The 16,465-nt window shown below is 36.2% G+C and overlaps 1 protein-coding gene and 1 long non-coding RNA gene across 2 annotated transcripts in view; one reads left to right on the top strand and one right to left on the bottom strand.

Moving 5' to 3' along the window:
* The window catches only part of TENM3 (teneurin transmembrane protein 3), a 2,383,554-nt gene extending 2,372,514 nt beyond the window's left edge, over nucleotides 1–11,040 (bottom strand). The window contains exon 1 of the mRNA XM_082374697.1: nucleotides 9,634–11,040. The gene's annotated coding sequence lies outside the window, so the exon portion shown is untranslated. The remainder of the gene's footprint in view (nucleotides 1–9,633) is intronic.
* A 608-nt stretch (nucleotides 11,041–11,648) lies between these two features.
* On the top strand, nucleotides 11,649–15,508 carry LOC309619455. The gene is made up of 2 exons (XR_014238979.1): nucleotides 11,649–12,518; nucleotides 12,822–15,508. It is a non-coding gene; the product is annotated as an uncharacterized lncRNA (long non-coding RNA).
* The last annotated feature ends 957 nt before the right edge of the window (nucleotides 15,509–16,465 follow it).

The following is a 16,465-nucleotide window of genomic DNA, read 5'->3' as shown; positions in this document are numbered from 1 at the left end:
TGGATGAAGAAGATGTGGTATACACACACACACACACACACACACACACACACACACACACACACACACAATGGAATACTACTCAGCCATGAAAAGAATGAAATAATGTCATTTGCAGCAACACGGATGGACTTAGAGATTAAGTCAGTCAGAAAGAGAAAAACAAATACCATATGATATCACTTATATGTGGAATCTAAAATACAACACAAATGAACATATCTAGGAAACAGAAACGGACTCACAGACATAGAGAACAGACTTGTGGTTGCCAAGGGGGAGGAGGGATGGAGCAGGGAAGGATTGTGAGTTTGGGATTAGCAGATGCAAACTATTATATACAGGATGGATAAACAACAAGGTCCTACTGTCTAGCACAGGGAATTATATTCAGTATCCTGTGATCAACCACAATGGAAAAATAATATGAAAAATTATATATATGTATAACTGAATCACTTTGTTGTACAGCATAAATTAACACAACATTGTAAATCAACTCTACTTAAATAAAAAATTAAAAAGTGAACCCCTGTCCCCAAAGCACACAGAATATGAATATTTTTATTAACATAACTTTGTCTACATACATTCAGTTACACAATCCAATGTGCTCTCTCTGTTCCCAAGGTGCTGAGGTTGACACTGTGTTTTAAAATCATACTGATGTTTCATAGGTACTGATATAATGTGTAATATCATCCACCTAACTGCGATTCCACACTCTCTCTTGTGGTCCCTCTCCAAACTCTGCGGCCTAGGCAGAACCTCAATCACCACCCTTATTTCAAATAAGAGGCAGAACTTAAATAGTCTCACAAAAAAAAAAAAGGTAAATATGTGAGGTGACAGATGTGTTAATCAATTAACTCAAATCCTTTCACAATGTATACATGTATATGCATATCAAACCATCATATTTTATACTCTGAATATCTTATAATTTTATTTGTCAAGTATGCATCACAAAAGCTGAATGAAATAAAATAAGAGGCAATATATGCAGAGAGATATACGTCAATTGGCCAAGGACACAGTCGTCAGTGACTCACATTGGAGTAAAAAACCTTCCTTCTCTCCTTCCATTACTCCTCTCCTCTCTTCTTCCTTCTCTCCCTCTCTTCCTTCTTCATGTAGTAATCATTCGTGTACTTGGCACCTGTATCAATCAGGTGTTGTGAAATGCACAGATGAGAACCTCCAGAAAATTACTAGATCTATAGCCTGCTGCCCTTTGGGAAGTGACATAAAGCACCGGAAACGCAGGACTGAACATTTCAGGTGCTGGCTCACCAACAGATGGACTGTGCAGCCTCAAACAAAAAGGAGATGACATTAATAAATACGAAGATTAGAAGAGAACTCACCAACCACGCTAGATATGATGGTGGACAAAGTGGTACGCGTACTACAAATCTCACTATGTAAAGCTTTGTGTGTGTAGGAATCCGTCTGCTAAATGTACAGGTGAGATAGATATGTTTCATTGTTAGGATATATAAAGCTAAATTAAGTCTGACCTATTATTTACTTTATGGAAAAGTCTCTACATAACTTAAGGACATGGGCCAGCATTACAATATATATATTACATTTTTACATACTAGTTTTCAAAATAACCATTTCCTTTTCTAGCATGTTTCCTTCAATTTAGGATGTGGCCTTTGTCAATAAACAAGGCTCTTAAAATGCACTAACACACCTTGCTGAACAAATTTATTTAAAATATTATCTGCTATTTGTCTTATTGTATATTGTCACTTTCCACTGAGTGCTAATAAGTGCTTGTCGTTGAAGAGGTCTGCATTTAACATCTGTCACCAGCATCTAGCAACAGCACCGAAGGGGAACTGTCAGGGAGATTGTTATTCTCCTTTGTAACACCCTGAATCTGTTTCACATCATTTACATACAGATAGTTACAGGCATTCATCATTTCATTATGCTGACGACTTCACTATTCTGATGTATAATGTCTCTTTAATGAGCCTCAAAAAACACAATATTCCTTGATTTATGACTGCTTAACTGAAAAATTATACAAATTGGCAAAAAAATTACTCATAATGTATCTTCATTTTTCCTCCACGTTACACTTATATTTAACAGTGACTCATGAGTTAAGATCATGCATTCCTACAAAAGAAATGATCAGAATTTGACTTACTATGTTTTAGTACCACTGAGGTTTATGTGCATATTTAAAGCTTCCTTGTAAAACTGTGCTGACACGAAAAAGTAGCAAATTAAAATCGATCCTTTTTTTCCCCCAAAACTGGACAACCAATTTCAATGGCATCATAAGTTTGATAAGGTTTCTTAAATTGTAGTTAAAGTTATTAGCCTAATATTCATTTTTTCCTTTTGTAAATGGATACGAAGAACCTTGATACCAGAGAGAACTCTATCAAGAAACAAAGAAGGTAGTAAAGAAAGAAAAAATCCAGAAGTAAATTGAAATGGGAACAGAAGCTTGGAAAGAGGGAGAAGTTGCTGATTCTTTCACTGCTTGTTAACTCCTAGGCTCCTCTTGGGATGGCAGTTCCAAGGTGTCACTAGCCTTGTTTCCTAGTCTCTTAAAAGTTACACCATTGAAGGTGATGAAAAGTGTTCTATTTATTAATTAAAAATCATTTCCCAAAAGAAACTGGTTGTGCCCCAAACAGGCAAGAGTGCCAAAGAAGTATAAATTATTCATACGCTGCCAGCTTTTGCAAAAATAGGAAGCCTTTGAGTGTAGGGTAAATCATATCAGAATGAACACTATATACAATTAAGAATAAAGATGAATCCTGACTCTCCGAAGAGCTCATAAATCAGCATGAGTAGGCAGACAGAAACAGAACAAAATTTAGGAACTAGCATCCTTAGATTTGATATTAGCCTTTCTTAAGTTTAGCTCCAATTCAACACATCTGAGATTATTTGTAGCTTTCAGTTTCTGGAAGAACAGAAAACTAGGCTAAATTAACCCAGAGTCATGAGAAAAGCAGCGGTTCAAGTTAAATGAAAGAAAGCACAGAACCGTTCTCAGGTAGAACAAGTGATAGGATTGCACATAGAAATCCTAATAAAAGACATACAGTATACACACACGCACTCTGTAAGAAAATGTCCATTTATAAAACACATACAAGCAAATTAGTTCTATTACTTTAATATTACTTTCTTATTCCCTAGCTTGATTAGTCACTTTCACGCTCATGATAAATTACTTTTGGTTATATCTAAACATGTGACTCACCCACAGAGAAAATAACCAACGTTGAAAGAAAACAAACGCAATTCTTCAAGTATTCTTAAATAGAAAGGATTCGAAAAAATATTTAAATGAATTTACCATCATTTGCAAGAAGGTTTTATAAGTTCCTTAGTAACTACGTGGAAGGGAGCTTGATGGTTTTCCTACTCTTTATGTCAGAACTGTTTTCGGTAGGTTTTCTTATCATCACTTAAAGGGCAATATTAATTTGTTAATTCCTGTGCTAAAGAAGGAACATTCATTACCCTTTACATTTGAGGAGTATAACATTGCCAGATCACCTACAAAAAACAAGATGTACCTCACAATGTATATATAAAAGCATTCCCAAACAGATGTATACAGTTTTAGGACAAAAGAGGTCTTATTTCCAAACATCTCGGAACTGGCCAGAGGTTTACAATTTTAGAACAAATGGGGTCTTGATTTGTACTTTTAGTTTTGTTTTTTATTTTCTTAAAAAAGGGATAACTGCTAAAGTCACCAAAACAATATGGTATTATCTCCCTGAGTATCATATTTCAAATTTGCCTCAAGAAACACCTATCATTGCCCCTTCATTCTAGTCTCAGATGACATGCTCACCTACAGATCTCTTCATCTATGAGGCCGACAATAATAGCAAACCTTATGAGTTCTCACTGTAAATCATTTTTCCATACATTATAACATCTAACCTTCACAATAACCCTCTTAGGTCAGTATTATTTTTATCCACATTTTAATGAGGAGGAGACAGAAGCTTTGAGAGATTAAATGCCATCGCCAAAGTCAAAGCCACGGGGGAAGCCAAGGCCAGCCTGCATCTCAACCTGAGATCATTGCGGGAACTGTGCTTTCAATTTTATTCCCTCTTCCATGTATTTTCAACTTCTCTCTCTCTCTTTCCTGGTACTCTCTAAGCTTCATATCACTCTCATGAAAAAGAGAAAAAAAAAAAAGCATCCAGCTACTAACCCAACAGTCAACAAACAATAAGGAAGCCTCCCTTAATTCTATGGTCTCTTTCACGTCTCAAGTCGGCTTCTCCTCCATCACCGACTGTTCACGCCCCAATCTAGCGCCACATGGCGTGGGCCTCTCGGCTCTACACACCCTGCGCTCGTTAAGCAGCGCAGCCCGTGGCCTATCAGGGATCCGTTCCCAGGGACGTTCACCTTCCATCTTAATTCGCAGTGGGCTCATCATCGTCTCTTCTTTCTCTTTAAAACTCCCTTGAAACTGACTTTACTGCTTCTTCTTCTTCTTTACTGCTTCCTGCTCCGACCTTCCCTTCGATGCCCCACTTCGGAGTTCCCTTTTCTCTGCTCTCGTGTTGGATTTCCACGCTTGCCAGGGCCCCACTTCTCTTCCAGTTGGTGATTCACAGACTTAACTGTCTGCAAACTACCTCTACCTGGTACTTCGGGCACATCCTCAAGATGCCCAAAGCAGAACGTATCTGTCTTCATACACCTCCCCTTATATTATTTCCTCAGTGTAAGGCGTCACGCGTCAAATGAAAATGAAACACTGCGGGGGGCACTTTCCTGTTTCTCCTCTCTCGAGCTCTAGCTCACTAACACCCAGTGTAAAACAGCGTGTGGAGACCACCTCATCCTGCCTCCCCCACACATTCTCCTCCTTGTCTCCATCCGACCCTCGTCTGAGTTCTCAGCCTGTTATCTTGCTTGCTGCTCGAGCTGTCCTTCCTCACCCACCTCCCACAGAAACCCAGTGCCTACTTTCACTCCTCCCGTAACAAATTATGCCTATCTCTGGCCTTCAGGTATTTTCAAATAGAAGTGAAATGCAGTGGCTGAAGTACCTGGCCTCTGAGCGCAGCTTTACCACTCACCGGCAGACAGGTCACCTAACCTCTCTCAACCTTATGCAATCAGTGTTCTCACATCCACAAAATAGAAGACGACCACAGCACAGAAGGAACAGAGCAGCGGCGAGGGTAAAGTAGAGCGTTGTGAGCAAGCCTGGCGGGTATGAAGCATGCCGCAGTACTGTTACAACACTGTTTATAGGTAAGTATGTTTCTCTCTGGACTCCGCAGTGGGCCGCATTCCTTGAGGATGGGGATTTATCTTACTGTCACTAGCGTCGCACACCAAGCTCACAGCCAGGGCCTCTATACATCGAAATTGATTGAATGAGGCTCTCGAGACACACTATTCTAAGTAAAAGACCAATTTTATTGGATCTTACTCCCTAATTTAAACTCAAGCTGAGTTCAGAGGCCACATTTAAATAAAATTAGCAAGTAAGGTGATAACCAATGAGGAATTTCACTTCAGACCAAAACCCTATGTGTGATTTTTCAGGCCTGATCATAGGCTTTACCTGGCAGGCCTCCAAGGGGAAAGCCTCCTGCCCACCCCTGACTGGGGTCTTTGGCAGAGGTGGCGCTTTCTCCGAAGTAGTTTCTTGCTTATATGATCGCAGCAAGTGATTAAAGGCTTGACTATTACTTTCATTCTGGGTTATTGTCTTAATTGACAGCTCGGACACCTGGCAGCTCTACTCTCTCCAGCTCAGCCCTCAACAACTAAGGAAGAGATGGATGAGGGAAGGAGATCACAAAGGGAAAACACCCTGGAAAATAGTATTTTGCTAGTCCCACTTTATAAGAAGATATAATCTTTTGCGTGGTTCCATGATTTAGAATCAGGATACTCTTAGATGAGAAGACATCTTAGAGACCTCATAATACAATTTATTCATGAATATATGGCAGACCCGAAGAAGAACTTAGGGGAGGAGACAAGGCTATACTGACTCTTCATTTGAAAATCTAACTTCCATAGTGCTATGTATTATATAGGGTTGAGTCCGGAAACACACAAGTTCCAGAACATCCTGTTCCTTGGTTCCCTTTGTGGAGTTAGCTTCTGTGTCAGTAAGTCATACATGGTGTTGATACTCCAAACCCAAGTGGCTGGAGAAAAAAAAAATAGGATAACCTGAGACCAGAAATGTAAATATATGTGTTTCGGTCACGCAAGCATGAAACATCAACTTCTTCAAGTTTCTAGATGAACTTATTTCAGAGTGAAGGCTAAAGATTTAAGAGTGTATATCCTATCCCTCAATCACCACAGGCTTAAAGTTGTTTAGAGTTAACAGAGTGAAAGAGTAGATCTGTTGGCCAATAGGCTTTAGCATTTTGTTTTAAAGCAGTTTTAACTGGAGACTTCTAAGAATGAGGGCGGCACAAATAGAGATAAACGGAGACCAGCCACAGGTTCACCAACTGCATGAATTCTTCAGGGAGGAGCACACATTTCCAGAAAAAATGGTCTCCAGCCTCGGAAGTGCGGGTACGACTGCAGTGAGGCAGGACCGTGATTGTTCTCATCTTACAGCAGAGGGCACTGAATGAAGCTGAGAAGCGATGAAGGTCTCCAAAAATCTCCTACAGCGCTTTCTACCACAGGACACTTAGCGGTTACTCTGTGAGCCTCATTCCAGAGTCTAAAATAAAGTTGCAATAAAAGACAGGAAATCAAGGACTTCACCTCTGAACACAGGTCATCTCTGAGACTCATGTTTGCATCTGAGACTTTTCCAGTTCTACCACTAGATTTTCCTCAGTTTTCTCTGGCTATGTGTCAAATGTTAATACTGCACATTTTCTTTAAGAAAGAAATACAAATACTGCCGGCTTGAAGTTAAAACTTGCTCCTTAATAATTGAAACACACTTTGTAGAGGTACCAACTAAAGCTCCTTTCTAAGTGCAGATCTTCTATAATAACACCCAAATCTAAAAAATAAGTAAATAAAAGAAAAATCAATGGAATCATCCCTAAGTATTAATAAGACCATTTCCTTTAGACCTTAAAAGGTATGAAAGATCTCAGTAAGAATTAAAGAGTTAACTATTATTTATCCCTCACTGTGTTGTTTATTTAAATGGAAATCTTAAATTCATAAATAATGTAGTTTTTCTCTTAAAAATTCTTATTATTATTAACACCATGCATATGGAACAGTACAAATGTCTTTTAACATTAGACTCAAGGATGAAAGTAACTGATTCAAAAAGTGTGATTTATCACCTATTAGGCTGTTCACTTCTTCAATGTTAAGTCTACGCATTTAAACATTTTATCCTAAGGTAAAGATTTTATTTTTTAGAAAAAACACCTAAAGTATAGCACAAATTATCTGCCAAACAGAGCAAATAGGAATTTGCAAAAAGCTAATGCTCAGGGAATGTTAAATACCTGTGCTTAAGGAAGAAACAAACAAACAAACAAACAAAAACAACTGCTTTCATTAAGCAAACATCACAATGAAATATTTTACGTATTAATACCACTAGAGGGCTTAATGCATTTTGCTTAATAAAAAGAATTTCTTTCACAAGTTTGTCTTCTTGGTATAAATGAACTTCTATATATTCATCCTATAATCAAGGTTATTAAAAAACATTGACACAAAACATAATAAAGTGACTAGATCAAAGGAAATTTTATAGATTGAATATTGTGTTAAGCAATTTAAGTGTGTTAAATAAACCGTATGGCTTCAAATATCACTTATTCTCAAATGACATTATTTCTGCAAATCTGTATTTAACAACATGGTTCTGATAAATGGTCTGAGCCATTTTCAAGGAAGATTAATAGTTTTAAAGCAACTCACAAATATCTTTCAGTCACAAGTCATCAACAATATAAATTAAAAATAATTTGCCTTCATTCAAGCTAGTCTCGGTATTTCATAGGAATATTTACTTTCATGAAAATGTGTCTATGATTCTAACTTAGAGAAATTATATTATGGAAGACATTAAAAATGACTGTCTTTAAGTTCCTTCTTTAGTAGGATAAGTCACACATTTAATAAGTTTGATTTTGTCTCGAGTGGTAATTTATCTTTAAATCAATCTCATTATTCAGTCATATTGTGAATACATTTATGAGATAATGAGAGAATAAAAATTATAAGACTCAGCTAAATAAAACAAGTCTTACACTGACTCTAAAACCTCTACTTACCCATTTAAAATATGAATTAGTCCAGCTGCCCCAAGTCTTGGATGTGGGTAAAATAACACTACAAATAAAATTTTCATATTTTGAAGTTGAAAATCTAAGTTTATCACCACATTTTATGATACATTACCTCTGTAATTCTGAAAAAAACTAATGAAATATAAACTGTTTCAATCACAAGGACTTGCCCAAACTCTTATGTTCAGTTTTGGGGAAAAAAATGTTAGATGTCATAGGATATTAAAAAAAATCTTTCATTATCTGAATAAATGTTCTGGTTAATAAGCACAATTCAAAACTTGAATGGTGTTACAGTCAAGACGTACTTGACTGTAACCTGGGCGGCAGGCGTTCAAAATACGAAGCCATCTGTAGTGCATGGGCCTGACCGGTCAGAAGGTCCTGCTGGTGGTGAGCTCTGAGTACCATCTGAGATTGCTACATACGATTTCAAAACCCAAAGAAACCCTAGTTGTCTGGAAGTTTTACTATTAAATGCAATCTTCCTGAATTCCTCCCAGAGGTTATGTTTTGCCGTGTAATTCGCAGGACCATCAAAGACATTGCCACCTAAGAGATATAACCTGCCACCTTTATTCCACCAGCGAAATGGCTAACATTTCCACCTCTTTACCAATCATAATAGCACTTACCCGTGAATTACAGCAGGGTGCTGTGAAACATTATGTGGAAAATGTATTTCTTTGGTTACATGACCAAATCAAGCCCTCAGGTCAATTTACAAGGTTTTTACAAGGTTTTTTTGTCTTTTTGTTTTATTCTTTATGAATACAATAGTTTTATATGACTAAACTGCAGATGCCGTGAGCAAAGGGCTTTTGATAACTTAATTAGGTGCAGATTAAGCATTCTAATAATTGAACTTGGTGCTATCATCACTGATAGTTCAATAGGTTTACACAAATCACCAAAATTTAAGCAGTCGGCCTTATAAAAGTTTCTCATTCTGTATTTTTCTAACCTGTATCACATAATATATTGATTATTCATGGTAAGATTATCATTCTTCCCAGCATAGTTTTATGAATATTTTACTTTCTCATCAGAAAGTTATCACATTACTAAATGTATTCTGGCAAAGATCACCACGACATAGTAAAAAAATCATCACATTGTCCCTCACTTTACTTCTGTTTTCACCAAATATTTATTCTGTAATTAAGTTCTTCTATAGCCAGGATGATCTTTTTCTTTCCAAGTTACTATGATCTTGTCAGCGGTGTTTCAGGAGTTCATAGCATTCCACCCATTACTGCTCTTAGACTACACATGTTACTCTTAAATTCTGTTAAAGTGTACTCCCTTTGACACCATCAAGGCCAAAAAAATTAACATTCTAATTTCATTAGAAAATACTTACAGTGATACACCTCTAGTAGAGATCTTAATGCTTCATCCAGAATAAATATCACATGAGAGGAATATCCAGAGGTTATTTTTATCTCCTTTCTCTAATTTAGATGATCGCTGCATTCAAGTCTGAAAAATAAAAAATTTAAACTATCTTACTACTAAGTACAATGGCATAATTTCAATGTACTTTATAAAACAATAAGAAAAATGCTAGAATATTTTCCTGAACATAATGTTTCCGAATACTGAATGAATATATCATGAAGAATCTAAAAATATAATTTATATATGATGCAAAAATCATCAGGCCCACCAAACTTATATTAAAAAGTACATTAAGTCATGCTCAATATCACTTCTTTTACTTCCCGATAAGAAATGAATCGGCACACAGTGAGTGATCTTAATCACATATATTGTATTTCTATAAAAAAGAAGTGTATTTAGGATACTAAGAAAGGTACAAAATATAATCTTTTTTTGTTTTAACAGTTAAATGATTATAAAACCGACCTAGAATATTTTGGTGAATTAATGAACTAGCTTTTAGTATTGAAGCAGTCACAGGGAAGTCAATTTTGTCCTTTTATATCCCATTAAGGTACACGTATCCACATTATGTTTAACAAAAAGAATATGTATTCAAATATTGTGAGAGATTTGTAAAAGGAAGTTATACAAATAAAGTACCACATTTTTACAATGAGCTGACTCTGGAGAAAAAACATCTAGGGATATCCTCAGATTCAGTGCTCTACAATCTGCAACAGGAGAGGGATAGCCCTTGTTTGTTCCAGGGAGGTTGCCTACAGCACAGCTATCAATTGAAATCAAATCAAAGAACTTTAATGGAAAGGACTTCCAATGGAAAGGCTCCTTAAGGCTACTGATCTGTTTTAAGCTGTTTTAACAGGAATAAACTTAGTATCTAGTAATAAAAACTACAATGTTTCAAGATACTGTGGTTTTCATTAAACAAAAAAAACAAAGCTATTTTAAGTACAAATGCATTAACGCTCTCACCCGCACCTCCCAAAGTTAGAACTTCGTGGAGACACTGCATGTGAACCCTCAAGATTGTAACAGAGAATAATAGCAGAAGTCACCCAATGTGACCCTTGCAATCTCACTCACTGTGAGGGGAGGCAGCTTAAAGAATAAATAACTTGATAAAAGACCTGCCACTACAAAAAAAAAAAAAAAAATACAAACTCTACCTCTGAATGTAATTACTAACGTCAGTCAACAGTAGCTTTTTTTCTTCATGTTCAAACTGGTTTACTAATCCTCTTGGCAATGACAATGAGGCAATGTATCATGTTAATGTTCTGAGCCTTTTTGCCCTTTTTTTTTTCTTTGCTCTTTTTTTCCCAGTAGGTTCTCATTAGTTATCTATTTTATACATAGTATCAATAGTGTGTGTCAATCCCAGTCTCCCAATTCCTCCCACCCCACCCCAGGCCGTTTCCCCCTTGGTGTCCATACATTTGTTCTCCAAGTCTGTGTCTCTATTTCTGCTTTGCAAATAAGATCTATACCGTCTTTCTAGATTCCACATATGCACATTAATACATGGTGTTTGTTTTTCTCTTTCTGACTTACTTCACTCTGGATGAGTCACTAGGTCCATCCACGTCTCTACAAATGACCCATTTCGCTCCTTTTTATAGTTGAGTAATATTCCATTGTATATACGTGCCACATCTTCTTTATCCATTCCTCTGTCAACGGACACCTCCTAGGTTGCTTCCATGACCTGGCTATTGAAAATAGTGCTGCAGTGAACATTGGGGTGCATGTGTCTTTTTGAATTATGGTTTTCTCAGGGTATATGCCCAGTAGTGGGATTGCTGGGTCGTATGGTAGTTCTATTTTTAGTTTTTTAAGGACCTCCATACTGTTCTCCATAGTGGCTTGATCAATTTACATTCCCACCAACAGTGCAAGAGGGTTCCCTTTTCTCCACACCCTCTCCAGCATTTGTTGTTTGTAGATTTTTTGATGATGGCCATTCTGACCAGTGTGAGGTGATAATACCTCACTGTAGTTTTGATTTGCATTTCTCTAATAATTAGTGATGCTGAACATCTTTTCATGTGTTTGTTGGCAATCTGTATGTCTTCTTTAGAGAAATGTCTACTTAGGTCTTCCACACATTTTTTGATGAGACATCAAAAAATGTTTGTTTTTTTTGATATGGAGCTGCATGAGCTGCTTGTATATTTTGGAGATTAATCCTTTGTTGCTTCATTTGCAAATATTTTCTCCCATTCTGAGCGTTGTCTCTCCATCTTGTTTATGGTTTCCTTTGTTGTGCCAAAGCTTTTAAGTTTCATTAGGTCCCATTTGTTTATTTTTGTTTTTATTTCCATTACTCTAGGAGGTGGGTTACAAAAGATCTTGCTGCGATTTATGTCAAAGAGTGTTCTGCCTATGTTTTCCTCGAAGAGTTTTATAGTGTCTGGCCTTACATTTAGGTCTTTAATCCATTTTGAGTTTATTTTTGTGTATGGTGTTAGGGAGTGTTCTAATTTCATTCTTTTACTGTTGGTAACCCACTTCCTTTCTGATTGGTTAGTATGTCCAGTCTGATTTGTAATGCCTCCTTTGTCTCTGGTACATGACTTTTTTTTTTCCTTCCAGGTTGTGTAATTGTTAATCCTTGCTATTCAGGAATTTCAAAGGATAATTTTATACACTGATAATAATTCTACATAAAATTTTCAAGGTAAAGAATTAGATCGCAGATTCAAGAATTTCATTCAGAAGTATTTTCAATTATAACTTCAAGTTTCCTTTTTATCTGTTTGTTCACTTTTCTATGAACTCCTATAATGTATGCATTAGTTCTCTGTTACTTTTCTTTAAATCTCTCATATCCTTTCTAGTAACGTCTACATTTATGGTTTTTTTTTTTTAAAGATTGATTGATTGATTGATTGCTATGTTGGTTCTTCATTTCTGTGCTAGGGCTTTCTCTAGTTGCGGCAAGCTGGGGCCACTCTTCATCGCGGTGCGCGGGCCTCTATCGCGGCCTCTCTTGTTGCGGAGCACAGGCTCCAGACGCGCAGGCTCAGTAGTTGTGGCTCACGGGCCTAGTTGCTCCGCGGCATGTGGGATCTTCCCAGACCAGGGCTCGAACCCGTGTCCACTGCATTGGCAGGCAGATTCTCAACCACTGTGCCACCAGGGAAGCCCTCTATATTTGTTTATCCTACTTTATTTTTTGATAAATATTTCAAAAATATTTCATCATGTCCTAGGCAATTATTGCAACTGAAAAAATCAATTTCTGTAATTTTGATTTCATTTTAGAATAGTTTTGCACATTTCTTTAGTCTTTCAGTATTTTCCCCTAGAGTCTGACTGCTTGATCTTCATCTCCTTCTGTTGCATTATAATCTCTTTTTGAAACTTGAATTTCTTTATTATGCTCTCACATTTTAGAGATATTTTGCTTCAACACTATGAGACGATGAATTGTCAGAACTCTTTCTTGTAACACCTTGCGTCATTTAAGATAGATATTTTTCACCTCCTGTTCACTCAAGTGGCTTACCTACTCTTGCTTATGTTGTAGGTGTGAGGTTTCTCTGTATACATATGATGGTATTCTTTTTTAAATTGCTGAATGGGACCATTCAGTGACTGAAATACTGTGTGTGTGCAAGTGTACATAATCACCATTGAATGTCTTTAATTCAAACATCCCCTCAAAAATGTTATTTGTTTTGTTCATTGAGCCTATCCTCTCCTTGTTTTTTTCCTCTATGCAATCAGTATCATGCAGTCAACCCCTTTAAGTCATAGAGTCACTCAAGAAATATGTGCTGAATCAGTGAATGAATGAAGATTCCTGCATTTGATCTAGTACTGATAACCACCAGTCTCTCCCTTACTAGGTTTAATTAACTTTGTGCAATTCTTCTTGCTTGGTGACTGAGGTGTTAGATATCAGGGTCTTACGTTTCAGTTCTCATTAAGTTTGGTATTCTCTGTTAACTGGCAAATTTATAAATTCTAGGTGGGTGAATCTGCTGAAATTTAAGTTGGATCTGCTCAAGGATTCATCGTCAGGATCACTGGAAACCAGTGACAGTGCTATCAGAAACGTTCACGAAGGTTGTTAGAAAAAGGATATCATTATTCAAAATTTGGCAGATTACAATCGACCCCTGACAAATTTTGAAACAATTTTTCATCCTGATATTTCAGGCCTACTTGGAAGTAATTACTGATTGTTCTGTAAGCCTGGGGTAGGATACTGGTTGCAATATTTACTCCCACATGGCCCAACAGAGACACTTCAGGTGAAAATCACTGTACTAGCTTTTTTGAACATCTGACATCATTTTTCTAGTCAAGACAACAACCTGCTGGAGAATACAGAGTTATAAGCTTGGAACCAAACATCAAAAGGGCGGTGGGGAGGGAGATAGTGATTCTCTCACTTAACATTCCTACCCCATTCATGCCTCCTCTCATTCTCACTCAACAGTCAATGGAAGTCAGGTCTATTTTGCTCTTAGCAAGGACTCCCATCCTCAGCATCCTCTTCTATTCTTAGTGGACAACATCTTGCTGCCTCACAGGAATGGCTGGCAGTAGAACCCAAGTGCCTCCTGAATTCCTATGCCACCCACAACCAAAAGGGCTCTTAAAATTCCATGTTCTGAGAAAGAATAAGGCTCTTGCTAGTATGTAAACTTCACATATATGACATTATTTAGAAGATTTGTTTCTATGACCAAAAAAAAAACACAAAGACAAAAACACAGTAAACTCTGAATGACATCATTTACAAACCAAACATCTAACCTCAAAACTCTCTCATGTACTCTTTGATGCTTTCTGCAGCTGTTACTCAACCAAGGTTTTTGCACAAATAATCATCAAGACGGTTAATTGAAGAGATTAGCTGTTGTCATCAGGCCTGTATTGCCAGTCCTTCCCCATTTGACTCATTCAAACAAATTATTTAAAAAGGACTTGACTTGATCGGCCAACAGTTAATATTACTTCTTAGTTGTTATTTAATTTCATCGTTTCTTTTCTTTATGGACCCATATGGATAAGTATGTCTTAATATGCCCCAGTGATATTGTTCTATGTTAAATTTTCTACAGTTAGTATTCAGACATTAAGAAATCTGTAATTTGTGGGGAAAAGAAAGTTTGGTTTTTTTTTCTCAGAGAATTTTAAAATTAGAAGGCTTTATAGTACAGTACAACAAAGTCACATGTAAGAAAGAGGTCAGATTTCCAGGACATATTTGCAAGCTGTCTGCTTGATTTGGGGTGTAATATATCATCTGCTGTAACAATGTTCTCAATGGCATTTAAATCCCTAGAATATTCAACTAAGGCATCTACATTTTGGCTTTATGGTAAACACGTCTGGGAACCAAGCCACCACTAAAAACACAGATAATTGTCAGAAATGAACAGTGCATTCTGACTTCCAATTTGGGATTCAATATGCAGAGGATAATACTGTCCATTTCCCCTTAGCATCCCACACTCCTCAGGGGAAGTCACTGTTACCTTGCAAAGTGTCTGCCTTGCTGTCACACACTGAAATCCAAAATAGGAGCCACCAGATATTTGGCTAAAACTGAACACACAAATTTGCACGACAATAATACAAAAGACTAGTAACCAACACTTACTAATTGCTCAATATATGTCAGGTCAACATTGTATATCAATTTTTCATTCATATATGAGATAAGGAATATCATTATCATCTTCATATTACATGTTAGGAAAATGAAGCTAAGAAATATTGAGTGATTTTCTCAAATCATGCACCTGCTAGTAAACAGTCAAACAACTTTCATGATAATGTTAATCCCATATTCTTTCCATCAAATTATGTTATTTTGTGATGAAACTATTTATAACAGAAAATGAGAAGCTGTTTTAACCAACTGAGTACGGACTGTCATGATATACAACACATTACAGGCAAGACTTCAATTTTTTAAAAATAGAATATGTACAGATATCTGATACAATTTTAAATAATTAGAAAATATACTGAATAAACTTGATAAGAACTGAATCCTCTGAAGTATCATATTCACATGAAAGTAAACAATAAGGATATGAATGTCAACATGCTAAAATGCTGAATGTCTAAGTTAAATCATTATACAACATACATGGGAAATAAAAAGGAAATATTTATGTGACTCTCAGAAAAATACAGTTCAAATATATCCTACATTTTTGAGGTTTCCATAAACATGAGGGAATATATATATATATATATAAAATTTTAAAAACCTCCTGATTTTGCAAGAGTAAATGTTAAGGAAGATTTAAAACAAAATTTACACACCTAAAAATGCTTATACACTGAGCAGTTTAAATCAATATTTACATAAGATAATTCTATCTAATCCTATATCATTCATGTTAAAATAAATAAATAACTGAATCTCTAATTAGCTCTGCATTAATCTACATCATATAAATGCATATTTTGGACAAGAAATATTTGTAGGATATCAGATTTTTTTCTTTCAAAGTAAACCAACTTAATGGCATATAGTGTGTCTCTATATGGGAAATACCTGGATAGCCTGGTGTGGATTGAATTCTGAAAATTTTAAATAATTTCATACTATATACATTATTTTCACATTAAAAAAATCTATACAGAACGTATTCTACATGACCATTAATTACAGCTAATTTTACATGAGGGAAGTTTGTTAGCTCTTTGTTGCTATAGTTTTTGATTTTGTGTATGTTGACTTTACAATTTCATAATATTTCTTTTGCTTACCAAAGAAACTCTTAGCTCTCACAAAACCCAGTATGTCAATCAATGAT

The sequence above is a fragment of the Balaenoptera borealis genome (assembly GCF_965194805.1).
Source record: "Balaenoptera borealis genome assembly, chromosome: 21".
Taxonomy (NCBI): domain Eukaryota; kingdom Metazoa; phylum Chordata; class Mammalia; order Artiodactyla; family Balaenopteridae; genus Balaenoptera; species Balaenoptera borealis.
The sequence above is the reverse complement of the archived record's forward strand: the minus strand, read 5'-3'. Positions and strand labels throughout refer to the sequence as shown.